Source organism: Aptenodytes patagonicus, chromosome 10 (genome assembly GCF_965638725.1).
Source record: "Aptenodytes patagonicus chromosome 10, bAptPat1.pri.cur, whole genome shotgun sequence".
NCBI lineage: Eukaryota > Metazoa > Chordata > Aves > Sphenisciformes > Spheniscidae > Aptenodytes > Aptenodytes patagonicus.
In genome coordinates, this window is record NC_134958.1 from 24133085 (window position 1) to 24152983 (window position 19899).

A 19899-nucleotide genomic window follows, 5' to 3' on the forward strand; every position below is an offset into this window, starting at 1 on the left:
GCTTTTAACGCTCCACAACAAGACGTTTCAATACCAAACAAGGTATTGAAACACCAAGTTTCATGTTTAGGTACAAAACTACATCAACAGCTCCTCAAACGTGCTAAAAAGACTACTGGTTTAACAGTCCAATTTCTGATTAAAACTAGATTTTTAGCAGGCACGGAGAAAGCCAAGAAACTAAAAAAGCAATCCACAGTTGGTCAGCCACGACATGAACATGAGAAAAACAGCATCGGGGAAGCGTTGCGATCATCACTATATATACTTCATGTAATTATTATGACACAGAGCAGGACATGAATATGTGCATGCTTCACTCATCATTGCCCCTGCCCTGTTCTGGGCTACCAGCCGATCACCGCCTGCAAGGAAGGCCTGGCTGCCTGCTGGTCACAATCCCACACTAGGAAAGCTGAAGAGAAGCATTATGAACACCTCCTCCCACTTTCTGCATAAAAAGGTGGAATTTCAAGAATCTTTTCCCTTTTAAAGGGACAGAGAACTTCATCTTCAATTATTTTCATCCTTAATTTTTTTTTTGCCTGGTTTCAGTTTCTACTTATCCCACCTTGAAACGCTTTTACACATAAGCTGCAGTATGTTGTACAGCAAATCTCCTTTGAATATGTACAGCACGGGAGACCTGCAGGTATGTACAGTATGCTGAGAAACACTGGGATTTTCCTTCCAGTAAGTATCCGTAAGCCATCTTCCAGAGCTCTTCAGAAATATTGCCTCCCCTCCCTGCCCCAATATTCTGGAAAGACAGCAGGTCCATAAAATTGGAATAATTGAAATGAGAAATGCCCTCCTGCTATTCTGTCTCCATCCACGATGATTGCAGATGCTACAGGGCGTAGTATGCTTCTGCAGTCTGCTCCAGCATCCACAACTGCTGGATTACAGATGTTCGTATGGACATGCCTGCCCAGTCCTACCAGCATTCATTTTATGGACCTGCTGACCATGGGTTTGTCTGATCACTTTTTGAATGCGTCTAAGACATCAGCTTCCACAAGCTCCTACAACAACAAGATCCAGAAGTTGGTTGCCTGATTTTTAAAGAAATGTTTCCAATCCTAAGAGTCTCAGACATTTTAGACTCCCCAGGATAGGCAGCTGCTCCTCTGCCTTCAACTCAACTGCCCTTCTCTGTACTTTTTCCAGCTCCACTGAAGACACAATGACCAGAAACACACAATGCAATAGATGTAGTCACACACTCACCTACTGAAATTCACTCAGATTCACTCAGCATATTACTCAATGACCCTAGACCTTAATCAGTAATATTTCAGCCCTCCAAAAAATAAAACAACACGTACTACCTGTAGCAAGCAAGAGACCAGCGTGCCAACAATAACCTAGTCAAAGCCAGGGAGATAAATCCTGACAGTCCCAACTGGCAAGCCGTGCCCATGCCAAACAATAAGGGTTTTGCCCACTCACCTGCAAGAGAGTTTCTTTCACAAGCCAAAAAAAACCACACCACTCACTGCACTCCTAAATATAAGCAAGCGCAGCAGACACTTGAAAATCCTGTTCGACTTCCCAGCAGCAACTTTTCCCATTCAGCTGGCAGCGTGCTACCAACTTCAGAGAAGTTTGGCATTTTTCGAAGATGGCAGAAGAGCTCCAGAAGCCTGATTACATACTGAAGGCATCTTCTTCATTACACTCGTAGGATGAATTATGTATTTAATTAGAAGCAGCCTTAACAAAAAGCTGCTGAAGTTGAACACAGAGGATAAGTCTCACTTCACACAAGGAGGCAAACCCACGCAATAAAGCAGATGCCAGAACCGTCCACTTCTGTGCACTGTCTCACATACTCTAAAAACTTCTCCCAGAAGCTGGAGTAAAGCGCTATTTTGTACAGATAAACTTAACCTTACCTCGAAGGCAAACATTTACCATTCACACAGTTAAGAAATTGCATCTGTGTGAAGCCACTTGGATTCAACTTCCACTTTCAATCCCTAATCTTCAGTGTAGCTGTCAATTAGAAGTGTTCATTACCAAGTAACCTGCTCTACGCTCCAAGTGGCATCTGTCTTCTTTGAAGCCTTAATACCCACCGGTGAGGATCGCTTTGTACCAGTAGATCACTTGTAGACCCTTTGAACTGCATCCAAGTACAGAGTTAATTGCTGCCAACAGCAGCACTGGAGGCGTCAGCCGATGATCCAACATAAAAAGCTTTTCAGCGTCACTGAGCCCCAAGGCTCCGTCCACCACAGAAAAATCAGTCTTTACATTTTGATATAGATACAAGTAGAAAAAGTCCTTGTAACACAAGGTCATAACTAGCTTGCTAGAAGACTAAATTTAGCCACCTGTGCCTCAGGCAAGTCTATTAGTTAGGGGAAGCTCGGATACTGGTGTTGAGCACTGGTCCAAGGGTAAATCCCTTGGAAGACTTGACTCCATTTAATTGCAAACGATCCCAAAGCTATTAATGGGCAGCCCGATCTCAATTCAAAGAGGAGACGTATTTGAATACCACACAAAACTAGCATCAGGACACTGCGATACTGTTTTAAGGTTAGTTTGCTCGAGTGGTGTAAACTATTACTACGTTCAATGTTAGAGTCGGTAAGAGAGGAGCTCAAGAAGATTTAACAGATGGGATTTCAGCACAAGTGTATTTTAGAACACCTCCTTAGCAAGTATATTTCCTACTCTAACACGCCTCGCACTACAGTTATAACATGCTATAGAAGAGCGGATTAACGAGAACACAGGGATTATTCCAAGCTTTTGTAAATGTTAGCAGAGACTGATCGAACAGTTTGTGAAGGCAAGCCCCGGTTTACCAAAAGGTGTCACAGCGAACAGCTTTGTCAAACATTTAATAATTTTCCAAGCCAAAAAGATGGTGATGACTCAAATTCTTCAGCTGCGTTGGGTCTTAGGATCAGTATCAGCTGTGAGCCCACAGAAGGACCACAGCGCTCAACTGAGGTTCGACATCCAGGATCACTGCAAGCATTCAACAGAATCTACCCGTAGGGAAAAAAAAAAAAGAGTTAAAGAACTTGGTTTCAAGACACCGCTGGGGAATATCTACACTATCTGCCTCAGCCCTGCAGGCCTTCAGAGACCCTGAAGAACCTATTTTGGTGCAAGAAATCCAAATAGGAGTATTAGCTCAATCACACAAACAAAACCAGGATTATTGAGATGACTGCACCAAGTCCAAATGAGCACAAGGTTTCTTACGGTAGATATTGAATATATATGGTCCAACTAGACACCTGTAAGTCACACTCCATCCCCTCGAGTCTCTGCAAACAGATGGTATCACAGAAGGCTGCCTGAACATCCGACATTCACCCAACACATAGCTGCTCTTACATCCGAACCTGTCCCCTGAAGCATCCCCAGCCAGGAGGATGCCAAGAGCCTCAAGTCCCGCAGCCTATACGCTGCAAGACAAAACCCTGAGCTATCGCCACAGCAGCCGACAAGTTACCCCCAAAACCCTGTCTTTGATCACGTTGCCTCCTTAATGTCGAAGCACTCAGTTTTCTGTGGAGACCAGAAAGAACAGAACAAGTGGTTCCAAAACACCACGCTCCCAATCATAGATCTTGACAAGTGAAGGCACTCTGGCACGCGCAATAACTACTAACATTTAGAAATGATAAAAAACACTGAGTACCAGTGCTGTATCCAGTAAATCTAGACAAAAACAAAGGAGGCTGCATATTGGTTTGGAGCCTAATACCAGTTTTGGATCTTAACCACTGAATAACATAAATTTCAGCAGAGAGATTCTTCCCGCAGAAGCGGAGCACAGCCTAACTATGATTTACCATCACTGGTGTTGCATCTATCACCAGTAAAACTGAAGCCTTAGTGCTGCCAACACTGCACAGAGCTTTTTCAGAATTAGAAACCTGTCAAAACCTTTCCAAACAGAGGACAGCTGGGAAGCAGTATCAGATGCCGAAGTGGCTGCAGGCCTGATCTCAGCTGCAGGATGATCATCCAGAGAACCCGAGGACCTCCAAACCATCTAACCTGGAACTGATGCTAAGCCAGCTGAGGTAGTCCATGGCTAGCAAAATGAGGCTGCAACCACAGAGCAAACATTTTTCAGGGTGGGGAAGAACCTCACTACCTGGTGGATGCACACATAGCACTTATTTTGGAAACGTTTATTTCCATCTAAGAAGTTTCTTAATGCATGCGTTGCCACAACCCCTCCCTCCCGGTGCAAACCAGTGTGGTGTTACCTGCTACTGCAGCCCTGCCAAAAAACGACAGCAAGAATGAGTCTTCATGAGCCTCCTAAAGGTGAGACCTTTGAAGTCTAACTTGGACTTGAAAAGAGACAACTACAAAGTATGTGGTCTCTGCTTCATTAAAATAAGATGTTACAGGTCCTTAAGTTTCATTTGTTCATTGAAACTTGTTCTTTTAAGATCTAGGAAGTAAAAACAAGCTGTAGAAACTAGCTTGCACGTTACAAAGGAAGACAGTTACAAGGTACCTAAGGACAGCCAGACTAGACAAAAACAGGGTTGCTACAGGACTTACAAGTAAGCAACTTGTACCAAACTTCATAAGAGCTGAATTGTTTCATTACACTTGCCAGAATTGGCTCTGTCAATGGAACAATATTGTAAGCCGTATTTTAGAGGACTTCCTCTTATTTGTTTTCAATAGATCTAAATAAGCAGAAGTCAGATCTACAAGGAATTTTGAGTCATGAGGAATGAAAGCTTGAAGACCCAGTAAGTCTGAGATGCTTGACATTGCTACACTTCAGAAACCCACCTAAAGCATTTTATCCAAGAGTAGTAATAACTCAATTCATATGACCCCCCTTGCTATGAGGAAGACTAGACAGATGCAGACAGATTTCCTTCAAGTCAGTTTTTCCTGTAGCATGCTCTCCATTAATGTGAAGGAGGAAAAATGACTGCATCTGGATCTACCCTCTGATTTATAACTCTAGAGTGAACATGCAGCAGCTAGCAAAGGAACACCAGGTTTGGTTTGTTATTTCTACAAACAAGATATTACCCTCATTACAGGTGCAACAAAGATAAGTATTTAAGAAAAAACACATGCGGATTTCAACCTCCTAAGCACACAAGATTTTCTGCTACATTAGATGAGTTAAATTATGAACTGAGCTCCACAGCAAATCGCTAAGATGAAAGTGGTCATATTTTGCAACATAAAAAAAAAATAGCTTCAAGAAACACATACTTCAGACTGGTTGGCTTCACCGAGTTCAAGTAGGTTTCTCCTACAACTCAATTAACCTAACTTCAGCACTGAAGTACAGCGATTCCTTGTGAGTTGGAAAAAAGGAGTAGCCCTATAGAAAGCAGGTATTCCAGAGTTTTCTTAGCATCATCACAAACTGCATGAACTCACCAAGCTTTATCAATAGACATTAAAACACGTATATAGGACAGCAACTACTCAGGATATTTAATAAATGATGTGGCCTCCTCTAATGTACCATGCACAATATGGCCAGCTCATCTTAGGAGACTACAGAAACGCAACAGCTTCAGTAAAAACAACAGCAGATTCAGGACTGCAAAGAAACCTTCGCTTCTTCATAAACAGACACAATTTTCCCAGCCTAAAGGAATGTCATAATATAATTGCAAGAAGAAGAAGAAGGCAGAAAAAAAAAAAGGAGCAGGATAGCAGAGGCAGACAGGAAAACAGTTTTCCCATCTCACCACTGAATATCCCCAATTCCCACATTAAATGCTAGGAGTAGCAAATCCAAGCTACTCAATTGTCTTCCACGAAGCAGAAACTGTCAGGCTAATCTTCAGGGTAGAATTGCTGTCAACTCTTCAGGCTATTAAGTTATTATTCGGAAGAGATTTGCTCACAGACGAGCAAACCAAAACAGAAGATTCAGACAGGTAAGAGACACCTATCCATTTCGGAGGATGAGCTGCTCTAAACAGATCTTATGGGAAGGAATAACGTATGAGAAGCCAGGAGAAAATGGTGGTAATCTCACACTGATCGCGTTTCATTGTTGGTTTTGCCAACTTCTAGAAATAAGTGGTCTATTAAAAGGTAGGTGGTGTCCGATGAACCAGAAATCAAACAGGTATTTTAGCAAGGAGTTAAAATACCTCCTCCCTCTATAAAAAAAAAAAGAAAGGTCTAGGGGGATTTAATATGGAATATAGCGATGAAGCAGGCACAACAAGTCTGAGATTTTACGTCTCCATAGAATCACAGAATGTTTTGGGTTGGAAGGGACCTCTAAAGGTCATCTAGTCCAACCCCCCTGCCGTGGGCAGGGACATCTTCAACTAGATCAGGTTGCTCAGAGCCCCGTCCAGCCTGACTTTGAACACTTCCAGGGAGGGGGCATCCACAACTTCTCTGGATGACCTGTTCCAGTGTCTCACCACTCTCATCATAAAAAGTTTCTTATATCCAATCTAAGTCTACCCTCTTTCAGTTTAAAGCCATTGCCCCTTGCCCTGTCACTACAGGCCCTGGTAAAAAGTCTCTCTTCTCCATCTTTCTTATAAGCTCCCTTTATATATTGAAAGGTCGCAAGAAGGTCTCCCTGAAGCCTTCTCCTCTCCAGGCTGTACAACCCCAACTCTCTCAGCCTTTCTCCGTAGCAGAGGTGTTCCAGCCCTATCAGCATTTCCACGGCCTCCTCTGGACCCGCTCTAACAGGTCCATGTCTTCCTTGCACTGGGGACCCCAGAGCTGGACGCAGTGCTTCAGGTGTGGTCTCACAAGAGCAGAGTGGGAGAGTCACCTCCTTCAAGGCGATTCCTTTACATCCTGCAGACCGTGCTTTCCAGGCTGGCATTTCTGCCACTGTAGACTGAAGCCTTCAGTTGTCTCGGCTCTCTGCAGGTCAAGGTGACCGCTGCCTCGGCTCTCTGCAGGTCAAGGTGACCGCTGCCTCGGCTCTCTGCAGGTCAAGGTGACCGCTGCCTCGGCTCTCTGCAGGTCAAGGTGACCGCTGCCTCGGCTCTCTGCAGGTCAAGGTGACCGCTGCCTCGGCTCTCTGCAGGTCAAGGTGACCGCTGCCTCGGCTCTCTGCAGGTCAAGGTGACCGCTGCCATAATTTCATCAAAACCAGAAACTTTGCAGGACTCCAAAGGGTGTATCTTCAGTGACTACCTGTTTGTGCAGGAACACACTACTAAATAATGTCGGGAAGGAGCTGCTGCCTGTGGGCCACAAAGGTACAGCTAGCATACGATGGAGGGAAGTTTCTGGAGGCAAAATTCAGGCTGAGAATAGGAAGGCAGTGACCAAGACACGTATGACAGCACCTCAAAGAATTGCTCCCACACTCAGACTTGGATTCATTAGGAATCGAGAAGGTTTTTGGACAACTGGAAGCCTGTACAAGAATGAGGACCGAATTAACCAAAATAGCACCTGGACACTGGCACTTGCAATCAAGATCGAAGGCTCCTCTGACACTTCAGAGGAAGAGCCGAGAAAGGCAGCAGATACAGAGGAGCATGTATCTGAGGATGATGCAGCTTTTGGGGGAAAGAAGCTGATTCATGAGAACTTTATCTCCTTAAAAACCCCTACAGATGGAACAAGAGTTAGCCATGTAAAAATCAGAAACCAGAAAAAAAAATCAATAGAGTACAAGTAAAATAAGATGGAAAGACAAAACCAAGGCACAAGTGTGTTTCTACACAAATGCTGGAAGTCTAGAAGTAAGATGGAGAAACTGAAAAGCCTGTTTTTAAAGTGATAATATGGATGTAGCGGGTTCATTCAAAACACAGTGGTGGGCAGACAAGTCAACGGGACATTCAAAGCATACGAGGACTAAGCAAGCTTTTAGAGGATCTAAGCTTTCTTTAGCATACACCACCATTCAAGCAACTTAAGTTTACTGTGTCAGCAAGAAATACCCTGTAAATCAGAATTCCAACCTTAAACCAGAAAAATACAGTCTCAGCCACCCAAGCAGCGATAGCAGCTGTCATGCTATCACCAGGGGGTTGTACAAGCAGGAAATGTGGCATTAAGGAGAGACTTCAAATGTCTCCACGTAAACTGTGCAAGTGTCAGGTCAATATATAACACCAAGACTAAGTTCTTAAATAGCATAAAGCGACTCCTCCCCGGCAGCGGATGAGAGAAGTGGCAATTCCTGCCTTCACCTTGAACGGCAGCTGGAGTATCGGTGTGAGCCCCTGCTGTGTGATCTGACCGTAGGAGTAATAGAAGCCAATCCAGCCAGCACAGTAAGGCTAAAAGTCCAACAAGGAAACTAAATACAAATTAGCAAGGTTTTACTATATAAAAAAGGAAAAAGGTCCCATGATTTATTACTGGGTTAAATAATCATTAGACAATGTCTCCCAAAAGTTAAAATTGTGTTTTACACTCAGCGTGCTGAGCTTGGCCATCTCCACTCTCCCTGCTTGACCCCAGCAAAGCAAGCCAAGCAAATAAGGCTTCAGGTGGCAAAGGACCACTCAGAAGACAAAGCAACAGCAACAACCTCACTTTACATACAAAGTCACCCAGGAGGAGGACGGGGAAGTTCCCCGCCTAGTTTCTTGGTTAAAGCCGCACCAGAGTACCTGAAAGACGCTTGCACCAGCTTTCACAGAAGCGATTCAGAGGCATCGGAGCAACCACAAACCAGGCAGCCACACTGGGCAAATCAGAGTTGTCCTAAAGAATGGACTAAATGGACAGGGCTAATTATATTTTATAAAATGAAGTCATGTCTCAGGAATCAGTTGGAGGTTGTTGTCTGTCTTTTTTTCTTCTGCAGGAGGCAGAGCACATGAACAAGGAAAAGGCAGATGATATACTTCATTAAAAAACCAAGCATACTACATGACAAGATCCTTCAAAGCTCTTTGGAGAACAAAATTCTATAGGATAAAAGAATAAATCCTTCACATATGTAAATAACTGGTTAAAAAAAGATAAGGAAGGGGGAAGAAAGGCATCACTGGTCAGTTTTGTAGCAGAGGGGACTCACCAAAGGATTCTGCTCTGCTCAAATGTGTTGAGCTGTGCAAGAGAAGGCAGTACTAAGACGACAACATTTGCTAGTCTGAATAATTCAACATGATCAGTAAATAAGAGCAATGACTCTAAGGAATTGCAGTAAAATCTTGTGATACGAGTGGGTGATACAATTCAAAGCGCAGCACATCAGGAACAACCACCCTAACTTCAACTTAAAAAAAAAAAGATGACAGACTGAACTGAAGCCAACACTGGGGAACAGGACACCAGGGCTATAGCAGAGTAATCCACAAAAACCGTAGCTCTGTAGTTGTTTTGATCACTAACAAGTGAGCAGAACGCCTGTAATTACAAAGACAACAATGCAGAACTAAATACAAATCCACGGAGTACGGTGTTTTCTACAGAGGCACCTGCACCATAAATATCACCCGCTGATCCGGTCAGCACCTCTGCCAACCTCCGCCATTTGCTTGTGCCACCCCGCCTGCCATCCCTATGTCAAGGAGGCTGGAGCAGAGCTGGCAATGACACGAAGAGCAAGGAGAAGAGACGTGGAAAGTCTAAACAGATGAGGACAATTCAGCCCAGCCAAGAGACCGCCACGAATGGAAAAAGTAGTTTCCTAAAATCGTGAATGTCATGGAGAAAGTGAAGAAGTAATTTGTTCTGAATTTATTTCTTGCTAGTTTTTTTGGACACCCCCAGTTCTTGTTTTCTGTCTCTCCCTCATGTGTAGATCACGTAAGAAGTAACCTACACACTTAGCATCCAGCTTTGTGTCTCTCTGTGCAAGGCAGTGAATACCAAGATGGTTCAAAGTGAGAGGACAAATCCGTGGAAGAGAAGTGTGAAGGTTACTAAACTCAAACACCTGGCTCAGGGAGGTCAAACTGCTGGAGAGAGAAAAATAAAGCAATATTTCCCCAGATTAGATCTGCTGTATTTATGTACTCCCCTCCCCAGGCATCTGCTACTGGTTACTAGTGAGCAGGATACTAGGCCAGATGGATTCCTAGTCTCATCTGGTAGCACTTTTTAAGGCATTATACAGGATTTCATCTGTTAACCTGAAAATACGCAGCAGCCGATTGCTTTAGAAGAGCTGGAAATTAGTTTAAAAGCCACAAAAAAGGGGGCAATCTCAGTGTAAGGAAGGCAGCAAGTGGCTGTGGACTAGGTTGCACTTACGATCTCACCCAGCTCATAACTCCCCTCGCAATGGAGCTCTGTGAACCTGCCTGCTTGATCACTCCCACCAGAATATTTTCCATCAGTGACTTCAGCATAGAAGTCAAATTGTTGTCAATACAGAGAACTGGAACAGCGTAAAAACTCCTGTGGAAGAGTTAGAGGTCTTTTCCAACCTCAATGATTCTATGATTCTAAGATAGATGGACTGGAATGAGGCAAGGTCATACACTTCAGACTCTGCAAGAAATGGTACTATGAACTGGAAAGCTCTTTAATCCAAGGAAAAAGAGACACACACAGGGTATTAGCTTGTCACTGTGACCTGCGAGCCACCAGCCTGATTCAGATGTGAAGGATACCGGCACAAAGAAGTTACCTGTGCCACCGCACAGCATCCCAGAGAGACCCCCCCCTGCCATTCTGTGCCCTGCCCCGGTCAGGGGCCTTCAGGGATTAGCTTCAAGCAAACACGCGCCCAGAGGAGCTCGACAGAGAACCTGGAAGAGAGCAACTGCAAGGTTGGCGTGCGCGGTTTGAAAATAAGAAGCCAAGAGTTGAGTGCTTTCTGAAAGCACCAAAGGAGAGAAGAGATGTTTTTATAAGAGGCAACACTGGCACAAACACAGATAGGTACGTACCGGCCACAAATAAATTTGTGAGAATCTGGCGCAAGTTTCCAACCATCGTCGCCAGAGGATAACAGCAGAACTTTCCACACGAAAAACACAGCAAGAAGCCCAGATTGGCCTAAACCGGCACGGACTTTAGGCCAGCAGTCGAAAATAACGCTGCTATAGATTTGCAGAGTAAAGCAGAGAGCTGTGCCCCATCTTCCTTGCAGCCCAACAGCTCTTAAAAAAGGCACCATCTGAACACTTTGCTGAGTCCAGAAAAAGCAATTTCAGGGCAGGCAACGTTTGAAGAAACACTTGTATCTAAACAAAGCGTAGGTACTTATGCAAGGCGTAAGTGTAAAGCCCTGATTTTATCAAGCGGATAGTCTAAAATTTCATTGGAGTCGGCATTATTTTTGCTAAAAGGTTGCAATATCAGCTGTACCGGGGTACCACTACACTGGCAGCCCGAACTTCAATACAGAGAACAGAGATTTGCCTGGCCAGTTCTCACCACGACCCTCCACGCTTTCCAAGTACGTCAGATTTTTTTAAAATAAGAATTTCCCCCCCCCTACACACCATGATATTTAAATTCCTTTCTTATCTGGTCACACCTTGCTGGCGGTCACCTTCCCCATGCAAGAACTCTTGCTGGTATTTATCATTGGCAGCATCTCCACCTCATCCCTGACTCAAAGAGCTCTAGTGTCAGCCCGGCTTTACATGGAGAAGACCACTCTGTGCATCTCTCTACAACAGCAACGTAATAAAACCCGAATTCTCCTATCAGTAACATTTCACCGCATCAGCGACACTCCCAGAACTTCAACAACTGGCAGGCAGCAAGGAATCCTCCACGGCTTTTGCAGCCTGAAGAAAGCAATCTCTCCAAATTCATAACTGAAAGGCGCTCTTTGTATTTTTTGGAATGCGTCTGTGGGAAAGCTCTGCTAATATTTGATAAGAGCTTCTCAACGGGAACAAAGCTCACGCTTCTCAGTTCACCCATCGTCCTCCCCCAGCAGGTTGGCAGAGACCGAGTTACCAACACAGCATTGAACCGGGGATGTAGAGAAGATGGCTTATTTAGGTAAATCACAGCCAGTAGCTGGGAGAAGGAAAAGGCAAGTCCTGAAGAACTTGGGGAGTGGCAGCATAAGCTGGTTACACATATGCATTAGGTCACTGATAAAAAAAAAAAAAAATCAAGTCTGAGATCACACCCATGACAGTGTGACTTCAACCAGGGCACTGTGAGCCCGATAACGAGACAGGAGGAAGGTGGGGAACTTCACACGAAGTCAGGACACAGAAGGCAGCAGGTATTAACGCCTGACCGCGAGCCTGGACTCGGTGCACGACACTTCCTACGAACTGAAAAGTCAAGTCACTGTTGAGAAAGGGCGAAGAGGACGGTCACCAGCAATGAAACCGATCGGGAAGGGAAGACGACAATCCCATGAGCAATTTGGACAAGACAAGGAATGCCAACCCTTAGAAGTTTCACGCCGTGCCAGACAGCGCATATATACAGCTTTCCCAGATGCGGGGGGAATACGCAACTTCTTCACGCAAAGAAGTAGTTGTAAATACGCTTACGGTTCCACACGGTGCTTTGTTTCCCTTGGACCTGGGAAGACGATCAGGTTTAGAACAAGAGCTCCCGAGCCACCTGCAGCCGCTCCCCCGGCGGGGGCCCTGCCCCAGGCCCCCAGCCGCGGACGGAACCGCAGCCCACGAGAGACCTTTGCCACCCCTTCCGAACCCCACCTTCCCCGTCAGTGAGCTGACGACGGACAACACGCACACGAGAAAGCCGCCCGCGATGGAGGCGGCGCGGGGTCACCGCAACCCCTCACCGGGCCGGTTCCCCTCGCCCACGCCCCGGGGCGAGGCGGGACCCCCCCCTCCCCGAGGCGCCCGCCGGAGCTCAGCTCGGCCCGCAGCCGCACTCCCTCGGGGGGTCTCTCGGGCCATTTTAAGGAAGCCCCCGCGGCTTCCTTGCCCTCCCCCGCCGCCGGGGACGGCCGGTCCGTCCCCCGGCCCCGCGCGGCTCCTCCGCCCGGCAGGAGCCGTTCACGCCGGGAGAACCGCGGCCGCTCCCCCTCGCCCGCCGGGGAGGGCTGAAGCGGCGAGCCCCGCGGAGCCTCCTCCGCCACCGCGGGAGGCGCGGCCCCGGGAAGGCGGTCGGGTCGGGTCGGGCCGGGCCGCGCCGCGGAGCGAAGCGAAGCGACCGCCCCCGCCGCCGCCCAGGCCCCGCAGCGACGGCGGCCCCGCCGCCCCCCGCGCCCGTACCTGGCTCCGGCGGCGCTGGGCTCCCCCGGCGGGCGGGCGGGCGAGCTGGGCTGGGCCGGGCTGGGCTGGGCTGGGCCGGGCCGAGCCGAGCCCCGCCGCTGCTCTCCCCGCGCCCCGCCGCGGCTCCTCCCTCCGCCGCGCTCGACGGGGAGGGCCCCGACCCGGAAGCGCTCACCCCCTTGCCCCGCCCCGCGGCGAGCGCCGCCCTATGGCAGCAGCGCGCCCGCGCCGCCCGCCACCGCTTCCGGGGCGCCGCCGCGGCGGGCTCGCCCTAGCAACGGCGTTCCGTTGCTAGGCGGAAGTAGCGCCCGGCGCGGCGGCGGGCAGGCCTCGGCGGGTCGGCGGCGGGGGGGGGGGGGGCTGCGACCGCCGGCCCCGCCGCAGGAGCGGGCCCCGCCGGGGCTGAGGCGGGAGGCGAGCGAGCGGGGCCGTGCCTGGGGCTCAGCAGCCCGCCTCGCCGCAGCCCCGGTTCCTCCCGCTGCTCCCCGCCCTGCAAAAAGCCGCCGCGTCTGTGGGAGGGGAACAGCCGGCTACAGAAAGGGAAAAACAGCCACCGAAAGCTAGGTGATAAAATAGAGGTCTTAAACTTGGCGATGAATTCATCCTTGCCTCGAACCTCCTCGTCCTGCAGCACCTCCAAGAGCCGTTGGTAACAAGGGCCGCAAAGCGCTTTCGGAGGGGGAAAAGGCGGCTCCCGAAACGCCTCACCTCCCGCCAAAACCTCGGAACGTCCCAGCTTTTGGTGGCCGCCGAGGACACGCGACGGGACAGGAGCAGAAACCCGCCGGGGGCCGTCACCCGAACGCTCCCGGGCCGCTTCTGGCGAAGAAGAACTTGATGTTTTCCAGATGAATGTTTTCAGTTGCAGTAAGCCTTGAAAACGGTTAAAAAACACCGCAAGGAAAACCTTCGTCCCCGGCCTGCGGCTCGCCGGCCCCCGAGCCCGTGGGCAATCTCGTTAACCAGCCACGCGTGTCACAGCTCGTCAGCGCGTGGCCCCTGCCAAGAATGAGCCACCAGTTAATTTTGAAAAATCATCTGGCAAATTTGTTTACGTCCAGAATTCAGGCATTAAAATTACGTATTTTCCCCACTACCTCATATTCCCGAGGCCTGGCTTGTAAATTTTCCCCTGGTGCCATAATTAGGCAGAAAATAAAGCCCAGGTTTAGTAAAAGTTGCTAATATTTCACTTTAGCTTTTTTGCTTACTCTTTCTTTTAATACATACATGCAGTCTGCCGACTCAGTTACAATATTATACCTTTTAAGTCGGCGTTATTAATATCAAAAATAAAATGTCTTAATCCATCCACCCACCTAAACAGCCTGTCCTGGCATCATCATGTCTAACACTGTCCCGAGCCTCTGCTCTGGGATGAGCTTATTTTGCGCTTTTTGTCTCTTTGTGATATTACTAATGAAAAAGAATAATATTAGCATCACCCCATCTTTGATAAAAGGAAGAGGCACCAGGAACGAAGCACTTTTGAAACGTTAAGATTCAGCGCTCCCATTTTTTACGTGCCATAAGGAGAAAATGGTATTAATTCACCGAAGCAGCTTATGTTAGTTTGGAGCAGGACACGCGTCCCCGGAGGGCTCAGGGGCAGCCGCATCCTGCTTGCGTTTTTAAATACGCTTCATCGTTCAGATAGAAATTGTACCATCATCTGAATTTTCCCCATTTCTGCTCTGAACCATCCAGGAGCTCCCAAGGAGTATCTTAATTCTGAAAAGTTGTTCATCATCAAACAATTGCAGCCCGAGTAATTCTTTTGGTAAGTTATATTAAACATGCGGATTCTCGTTAGCCCTGCGATAATCCCCTGGGAGTTTATCATAAGAACAACCCGCGTGTTGAAAGACATACGTGGGTGAAGGGAGCTCGCAGCTGACCCAGAACCGTTTCGGGTGGGTTGGAACCACCCCACCGGAGGTTTTACTGGCCGACACTCGGCTCTTCGTCCTCGACCAAGGCAGGTGAGAAGCTGGACTGATTCCCGAGCGCCTTATTATTAACAGAAAGCAAACGTCCTGCTTTTATTCTTGAAACTGCGGCAGCGTCTCCGGTTGGGATGGACCGGTTCGTTGCCGTGGGGCGGCCGGCTGGAGCTGGTGGGCAGGACAATACCCCTTTGTCTGGGGCAGCGGGAAGGACAATGAAGCCCCTGTTCAGGATCAGGCACAGGGAGGCACCACCCCGACACAAGCGCTGGAGCAGCGTGGGCAGGGGGGACCTCGCGGGACACAAGCGCAAAGAGACCTCGTACCCTTTTGGGTGATGCTGGCCGTGAGCGTGCAAAGAGGAAAAAAAACAAAGTCAAAGAAAAAACAAAGACCAAAAGAGCGTTTTTTGGCAGGAGCGTGAGAGCAGAGGAGCAACCACATAGAGCGAGAAGTTACCAGGGTCTCGTCCTCCTCCCTCCTGATGGAAACGGCCCCTGTAATCATACAATCCAGAGCAGGAATATACGTGAACAGGCTTGGCATTCACCGAAATTAGCAGCGCTCCCGTGCAAGAGGGTGTCCTGTGTAATTCCCTTAGCGTAAGCAAGCAGCATCTGAACTCAAAACCGCGGCGTCTGCAGCAGGGAGGCTTTATTTCAACGAGTGGGAAGTAAAAAAGCCAGTGGTATTAAGTGGACATCGTACATGCCACAGTGCAACATAGTCTGGTAACGGGGTTTTTTTAGGAAAAGCCTTGAAAGTCAGAAATAGAGATGAAAACCCCCCATCTGGGGGACGAGATCCCCGAGGTTTCGCGTTGGATTTCCCACGGCGGGGTGAGAACGCGGCAGCCTGACAGCTGACGGCCCTTTCCCCCCTCCCCTCTGTCTGCGTCCCCGCGGCAGGGACATCTGCTCTCCCCGCCGAACAGCTGCCCCCCTGCGCGGCCCCGGCTGCAGGAGAGCCGGGGGAGATGCTTCCCAGCCCAGCCTAGCTAGATCCAACAGAAACGTTCGGTCTGTTCTGTTTCGGTCACGAGGGCAGAAGGACTCTGCCGGGAAAAGCTTGAAAACGCTCTGGAGCAGCAGGGCTTTGTGATTGTTCCATGTTACTTGAAGAGGGAAGAGCAAATAACCGCCCACGGCTTAGGCTGTGGGGATGGAGAAAGATGGGGTCCGTCCCGCCACTCTCTTGCCCAGAGAAAGATAATTTTGCCCCCTAAGATTTAAAATTCAACATATTAGACCCTTAGGATTTCTTATCTTCTAAACATTACTACCTCCTCTCCTAAACACTCCGCTTGTGCTCATTTTGCAGTTGTTTTTGGAGCTTCCAAGAGCACCTACTGAAAGACGCATCCAGTTGTTCCAGCAGTGAACCCCCTGTGCTCTCACCCCGTCTCCACGTCCCCCTTGCCTGCTCTCCCCCCAAGGCACCCCTCGCCCCTTTCCCCCCCCCAACGTCGCTGCCCATCCGTCCGGCAGCGGCTCACTCCAAGCACCAGCGTGGATGGAGAAGGGGCATTTTGGGCGTCCCATGGGGAAACAGCCCTTTTCCCAAGGGAGAAACCTTGCTTCTGCTGGCCTGGGTTGGCCTGATGGACCAAGAGCCATCAAGGAGCCGGGACCAGCAATGAACTGCTTGCAATGTAGGTCCATCCAACATCCCCCAGGAAAGGTCCGGGTGCCCCCAGCCTGGGTCAAAAGGAGCTCCTGGACCTTTCGGGCCTGGGTGGGCGTCCCAGCTGAGGCCGTTCAGGGCAGTTCAGTGCTCCTCAGTGCTCTCAGGGCTGCGATGTTCTTGAGGTTCAGAAAAATAATTCGGACTATCTGCAGAAAACTCCACGTGTAGGAGACAGGGTAAAACCATCTGCTGGGGGGAGCGGGTTCCCCCCGCTGCCCGTCCCTGCCCCAGCGACCCTGTACCCAAACTCCAGCGCTGGGTTTGAGCAAGCCACGGTGATTTCGCCGGTGAAACGGCAGGGGATTTTGCTGATGCCATTTTCCTGGGGAGACCGTTACTTAGCGAGATAACGCTGACTCTCAGGAAATAACGAGCGATTTCAGTCTCTCATCCGTACGCTTACATATTCCCCACGTTACCTAAGTAAATATATTGGAAGAAGGCAAAGTGAGTGTTGCCCTGGTCACTAGCACAGTCCAGGGTTTGGTAGCGGGAGACGCTGCTGACATCTATTGTCAGCTCTGGGTATTTATTTTTTTTTAAGTGGATGCTTATAAGTGTGTTAATAAGTTGAGATTAATAAATTGGTCAGTGCAGGGTCACAGCGGTGGGTCTTACTTTTGCTGGCAGGTCTCAGCTTGCTCCCGTTCTCTATTTTATGAATTAAATTGAAAATCCTAATTACAGAGGGCATTCACGAGCACTGGGCTTTAGCTGGTTTTGTATTCCCCTCTTTTTTTACCCCATTAAAAAATCAGGGAGTTGCGGTGTTCATATGCATTTAACCAAAAGAGCATCATTATCAAACAACTCTTTAAACTTACAAGAAATGAGCTCAAAAGTGGAAACTACTTTGTAGTAATAATAACCCACTGGATTTCCAGCTGATTGTTCCCCTTATACCTCTTGCCCTAAGACTTTAGAAATCCCATTGCACGGGGAAAACCTCTGTCGCGTGGTGTACCCTTACACTGAGTACAGCGATACAGCCAATTTATCCTTGTCTTAAATTTATTTTCAACACCGTACGTGACCCTGCTTTACCACGTTAACCTTTGCTATTAATTGTGTTGCTGGATTAAAGCATTTGTAGCGATAGATATAAATGGTTCAGCAATATATTTGGGGTGGCACGGCGCAGGTATAGCTTCCCCAAGCGATCGAACACCTACAGACCTACAAAATGCAGTGCTGTTTTAAGGAGAATTGTTTTTATTAGAGCAACGATAGCTGGGGGGAAAAAAAAAGCCAGGCAAGCTTTTGGATGTGGAAACCTTCTACAAGTCTTAGGGTCTTATCTATAAATTTTATTTCTCGTTGTCTGGAGCTCTTTTGCTTTAGCACTCTCTCCCTCCTAGATTTTTTCTTTTTTCCCCCTCATTTTCAGAAGAGCTGGGCGCTGTTCCAGTTTCCCCTACGAAGCCGAAGTCAAAGGTTACCAGCAGGGGCACAGCTGGAGCTAAATTGGCTGCCCTCAGCCACAGCGCAGCACCCCCCGCTCACACGCCGAAGGTTACTCTCCTGTATTGCCACCGGGGTGGGGATGCACCCAGGCAAACAGCTTTTCCTGCATTTTGCCCAGAAACTGCTGTTCCATGAAAAAAAATTGGGCCTTATCTTTAAGATTGCAGTCCTTAATGTAAACATTAGGGTTTTCTTTTACCTGTGCGGAGTGAGCATATTTATTTATTAGAAGCAAAAGCGGTTTTAGCTGTTCCTTAACACCAAGTGTCGCTCTTCTGTGAAATTTTACAGCGTGGTAGATGGGTACCACACAGGCAACTCTCTGGTCCTGAGCTCCTTTTGTGCACATCGCATCCTTCCACAGCCTCTTATGTGCCTGCTCCATCAGATTGTAAGTTTTTAATGGCTTGTACGTCAGAGCGATCCAGAGCCTGTTTGTTAAGGTCTTCACCAGCGTTGTTCCTTGACCATCGGCCTGGGAGAGCAGCCTTGATTTGATTTTGTCGAGTAGCCCTTAGACCTTCTCCCTTCCACAGCTTGCAGCTCCGTCGCCCTCACGGGGCTGCTAAGCACGACTAGTCTCGGTAAGTGTGAGCATCTGAACTCCACCAGCCCCTTTCCTCGCGCAAACGAGCCCTTCGCTGCCCCAGGACTGCAGCGACACTCAGGCTAACGAAGGGGTAGGAGAGTATTTCCCCACACTGAGAATTTGTCCTTTGCAAGAAGGTAACTTTGTTAGTGATCTCAGCCTGAGGTGATGAAGATCCTCCTGGCCTCTCTGCACCAAAAAGACAATACCCGCTACCGAGCGCCGGCTGACCCATTTCCCGTGTGACACAGGTACCGAAGGGTTTGCAACGGGGGACGCAGAGATGATCTTACGCAGCTACTTACAGAACAGCCTGCTCAGCCTGTGATCTTACTAGCACTGCGCTTCAGTTCACTGAAAAATAATTAGGAAGTACGTTTTTTCGTTATTTTGTGTGATGTCAGGGCAAAGAAGTCTGTAGTTTTTACAGCACGTTATCACAAGCTTATTGCCCGTAATTTACATCATCTTTGGGTTTTTTTTAATTTCTATCAAAGAGAAATCTTCACTCGCTACTTCTCATTCAAACAGCTTTAGCAGCTTTTCTGTAACAACCCTCCTTTTTATTCGTAGACTTTTTAGGAAGAGGCTTCTAGGCAGCGTTAACCACCGTCCCCAGGATAAATATATCAGGCTGATCTACTAGAGCTGCCGCTAAATTCTCCTCACGCGCACTCACCTTTTCACCAGCTCAACTATACCCTGACCATTTAGCGGTGCTTCTAAGGAAGAGCGGAAGCAGAAGCCCTGAGAGTAAGACCCATCGCTTCTTTTCCACAAGGCCCCACTCACTCTTTCACATAAAGTACCCCAAAAATTGTGTGGCAGCCTCGGGCCCTTCACGGGAACGAGTTTTATTTATTTTTAGCGGTTTATTGCTCCCCGGGCTTTCAGGGGTTTGGTTCATTAGAACAACCCAGTTTGTTTTAATTAATAATTGTAGCAAGTGACACCTCCCCTTCCACCTCACTGGTGTCTTTTTAAATCTGGCTTTCCCATCTTTGGTCAAAGAGGTCGTCATTAACAGTTTTTACTTCAATAAAGACACGACACGGATGTATTTTCAGAACGCTTCAGTGTATTAGAAAACTGAGGATCTGCTTTCTAAGAACAGAACAAGCACGATCGT

At 48.1% G+C, this 19899-nt stretch overlaps 1 protein-coding gene across 4 annotated transcripts in view; it reads right to left on the reverse strand.

The window, feature by feature from the left end:
- Window positions 1-13126, reverse strand: part of CSNK1G1 (casein kinase 1 gamma 1) — a 112736-nt gene extending 99610 nt beyond the window's left edge. For all 4 annotated transcript variants that reach the window (XM_076348619.1, XM_076348616.1, XM_076348618.1 and 1 more), the window contains exon 1: window positions 13086-13126. The gene's annotated coding sequence lies outside the window, so the exon portion shown is untranslated. The remainder of the gene's footprint in view (window positions 1-13085) is intronic.
- Window positions 13127-19899: the final 6773 nt, after the last annotated feature.